At 30.8% G+C, this 4,565-nt stretch overlaps 1 non-coding gene across 1 annotated transcript; it reads left to right on the top strand.

Moving 5' to 3' along the window:
* Nucleotides 1-1,143: 1,143 nt before the first annotated feature.
* LOC111725425 lies at nt 1,144-1,249 on the top strand. The gene has a single exon (XR_002773491.1). It is a non-coding gene; the product is annotated as a U6 spliceosomal RNA (small nuclear RNA).
* The last annotated feature ends 3,316 nt before the right edge of the window (nt 1,250-4,565 follow it).

The following is a 4,565-nucleotide window of genomic DNA, read 5'->3' as shown; positions in this document are numbered from 1 at the left end:
CTTACTATGAATACTTAGTAAGACCCTGTCTCAAAATTTAAAAAAAAAGAAGTTTTGCAATAATGCCTTTACAAAACTAATTCTGTGGATTTTAAAATTGGAACATGTACTAGAAAAGACATTGTAAGTATCTAAAGATACATTTAAACCAGGACAGATTTAAACACTGCATAGCTACACTAACTAAAGTTACCATAACATTCTGACTCTTTGTTAGTCCTGAAAAAGGGAGGGGGAGGTAAGAGGAAATTGCCTTTTAAAGTAGAGAGCAGCTGAAACATATCAGGTATATCTTGAATTAAAATGATCTACTATACTGCCAAGAAACTAGCAGCCTTGAATTGCTGTTCAGATCTGTTGTAGTTAATAATCCTGAGTGTTATAGGGTCATCTTTGAAACATATTAACTGCACTACACTATTAAATGTCTGTAGATGAAATGTGTGTTATTATGAATGAAGAATATGGGTCTATGAGCATTCGGGGGGTAATTTGGTTTCTTTTGGCATGATTGATATGTATGCACAGAGATAACTTAATCCACAAGAGATGCTCAGGTAATTTATTTCCAACCATTGAAGTAAAACTGGACAATAATTTATATGACTTTTAATGGGATGCTGTAGCCAAGGCAGACTTGACAATGAATGATACAAAATACTTGTCACTGTACTGTTTATCTTTAGCTTGTACACTTGGATGTTTTTGTAGCAATATCAACCTTTTTCCCTTTTCATATGTGTGAATCCACATATACAAACCCACAAATATATAACCTACATTTTTATTAGCATGATTTTAAATAGAAATTAAATGCTTAATGATAATTGTCGTATGCTTTTACTTAAATTGGATAATTCCTGCATTCCAATCAAGAAATATATTATAATATCATCAGGTGCTAAAATAAATGAATATTGGTATAAAACAGATTTTATTTCAAAAAGTGTAAGATTGTCTTTCTTTCTTTCCTACTTAGGTCACCGTAGAATTTTACTTACTACCTCGTATATTTTTTTTCATGTGAGTGCTATATCCCTTATTATATAGGGAAAAATAGAAATGGTCCTAATTATCTGTGAGCTATTAATCTATAAAATAATATAATGAGAAAAAAGAGAACAACGAGTAAACAGCTAATGAGTGCTTGCTCGGCAGCACGTATACTGAAATTGGAATGATATAGAGAAGATTAGCATGGCCCCTGTGCAAGGATGATACGCAAGTTCATGATGCATTCCATATTTAAAATAAATAAATAAATAAATAAATAAATTTTAAAAATTAAAAATACAAATAAATGGCTAATGAAATATGTTTGGGAAAAATGTCTTACAATCTTATGTTCACTTTATTATACAAAATATAGTGGAGGTAAAATTTAGATTATTTATTGCAGAAATTATTTCATTTACTATTTAAAATAACAGTGCAATAAAAATATATATTTATAATTTGAACTGAAATTACATTAGAAACAGAGTCTAATTTTTTAATGTATGTTATCTATAGAAAAAATTTACTTTATCAGCAAACATGTATTCAAGAAATCTTGATTGGCTTTTGAATATTGCTGTGATTGTTTTTCTTGGATGGATACAAATTTAATTTTAAAAATTAAGTAATGAAACCTTAGAACTCTAGTGCTGATAGAAATTGAACTATTATAGCCTATTTTACATAAAGATTACAGTTGAAAGTTTAGTTGGTGGTATTAGTTTCTTTGGTTAACTTTTTGAAGCTTTTTTTCTTTTTTTGGCTGGGGCTGAGTTTGAACCTGCCACCTTTGGCATATGGGGCCAGCGCCCTACTCCTTTGAGCCCCAGGTGCTGCCTGGTTAACTTCTATTTAACAATACTTCTGGGACATCAATGGCAGGAGAATTATGAAACATCCCAGGAGAACACTCATGTCTCAATATTCAGGCAGAAGGAAAAGTTAACCCCTTATTCCAAAGAATAAGTGAGCAATTACTACTATTTATATTCTTTTACCTCTGTATACTAACAAAGGGATACTACAATCAGATGTTAAATGGCACAGTAAAGTGTAGCCAAAGCATGGTATCTTTACTACCATATTTAAATAATTCAGCATACTAATATTAAAACCAGGAAAGTTGTTTGAAAAACATAAGTTTATTGCTTTTATATAAATACTATAATAATAAATTTTAAAATTTTAACATTGGGTATACTCCCTCTCTTTTTAACACTATTCCCCTGTGTTGATTGCAGTCACATCAATAATTTTACTAATATCTTAGCGTCTCAGTTCCTCGACATTGCTTTATTCTGCGCTCCTGTCTTTTACACCAGCTCAACCATTCCCATCCACATTTACACCATTAACTGCTTCTTACAATTTTGATTCTGATCACCCCTGTCTCTGAACACTGCCAGCTATGGCTCCGCCTACAACCCTTAATATCTATAACCCAAATAGAAACTTGCATTCAATTCAATTAAAAGTTATTTATTTTTTATCTTTAAATAATGTTCAGGACCAATCTTTGCCTTTCTTTGCCCTATTTTTTTCTCCTTCCCTTTACAAACAAAAAACAGCAGCTACGACCACAATAACAGAAACAAAAACCTTCCTATATGTGTGATCCAAACTCACTTCCTGTAGCTTTTCTTTTTTTCAACCAATATAAATGAGGCTGGCATTTTCATTGCTTCACTGATACTGCACTTGGGAAGGACACTTGTGACATCCACTACTATTAAACTAATGCTTTAGTCTCAGTTCTCATCATTCTTGACCCTTCAGTTCTCTCTAATAGAGTTGAGGTTGAACATTGAGACCTCTATGACAAATGACGCTAAATAATATCATCCTACCATTTTTTGTCTACTTATTAGCTGAAATATACAACCTTATTATTTTTCTAAAATTAATAGTATGATCCAACAAGGAAGAAACTCAGTATTACTTAAAATATTTTTGCAAGAAAAGTTAATAGAATTATCTATTGTGCATATACGTAAATATATCTTGGAGTGCTTGTTCATTATTGATTGTATTCTCAGGGTACATTGCTGGATACTAATCTTTTTTTTTATTTTGAGAAGGATGAAAGTATTAAAAATAACTTGTAGTTATTTTAAAAACTAGAATGATATCAATTGAATGTGATTTGTCATTCTAGTTAAAATGCAAACTATAAAACCCAAAGCAAAACAAAATAAACAAAGATCATGTATTGCCCTGCTTGCCTTCCTGTGTATATTTAATGTTCCTGCAGTTTTGAAGGATGAACGTTCTATATCCCATGATATCTTGGTAGTGTACTTTCTCAATTGAGAAAGAAAATTTGATTGTTTTGGTTTAACTTTATCACATTCTCTTATTTTCATTAATAGTGAGTATATTAATGCACTAGAAACTTCTACTGCGGTAGAATGCTCCTGAAAACATCACACTATAGTTTGTACATGCTGCTAGTAACCTTTGTATAGACTTCAGAAAATAGTCCACTAATTGACTACTTTATAATATCATAATACTTTGTTAATATCAATAATAAAGCCTCTAGATTTTAGGATTATAAAATGAAAAGTTCCAATTACCAATATATTATGTTGGGTATTATAACACTGATAAATATGTATACTTCCATGTAACAGAATATTTAAAAGAATTGCACATACCTCTACATGAATATTTTACAACTCAGATTTCCTAATTTAATGCAAAAATATTTTCAATAAATCATTAATGATGCAAAAATAATAAAGCTACATTTAAAAAATTACATAATTCTTATAATCATGGATAAAACTACTTATTATGTTACATAATAAACTTATTAGAATACATCACCAGATTTAGAATCTATAACCTTAATTTTAGTTTTTTCTTTTCAGTTTAAAAGCATCATACTAAAAATGTGCATTATAAAAAAAGAAGGGCAAAGGAAAAGTTCATAAAAGTAACAAGAACAAAAATATATAGAAATTTATATAGATTGACTTGGCACCCATAGCACAGTGGTTATGGTGCCAGCCACATACACTGAGGCTGGCAGGTTTGAATATTATCCTGGGCCAGCTAAACAACAATGACAACTGCAACAAAAACTAGCTGGGTGTTGTGGCAGGTGCCAGTAGTACCAGCTACTTGGGAGGATGAGGCAAGAGAATAGCTTAATTCCAAGAGTTTGAGGTTGCTGTGAGCTGTGATGCCTCAGCACTCTACACAGAGTGAGACTCTGTCTATAAAGAAAAGAAAAGAAAATGGATATATAGAGTGCTTATATTTAAATATTGTTTAATAATATCAATTTTACAACAGAAAAATATGTGTAATAAATAAAAATACTGGTTAGTATTAGAAGAGAAATCAATTTATGACTGAAAGTATTTTAAAGTCCCTAACCCTATGATAGACATCAACCAGGAATAGGTTGTCAAAGCAAAAAAAAAAAAAGCAATTCTTTGTTTCATTCCTCCAACTCCATTAGTAAAAAGGCAGATAAATAAATCATATTGTATGTGAAAATGTTATTTTGAACGTGTACCATGCAGAAGGCACAAAGAATGCCCTTGGTGTTACGATATGAC

Source organism: Otolemur garnettii, unplaced genomic scaffold (assembly GCF_000181295.1).
Source record: "Otolemur garnettii isolate 467f Iridium unplaced genomic scaffold, OtoGar3 scaffold00040, whole genome shotgun sequence".
Lineage (NCBI taxonomy): Eukaryota > Metazoa > Chordata > Mammalia > Primates > Galagidae > Otolemur > Otolemur garnettii.
This window is presented reverse-complemented; position numbering and strand designations above follow the sequence as displayed.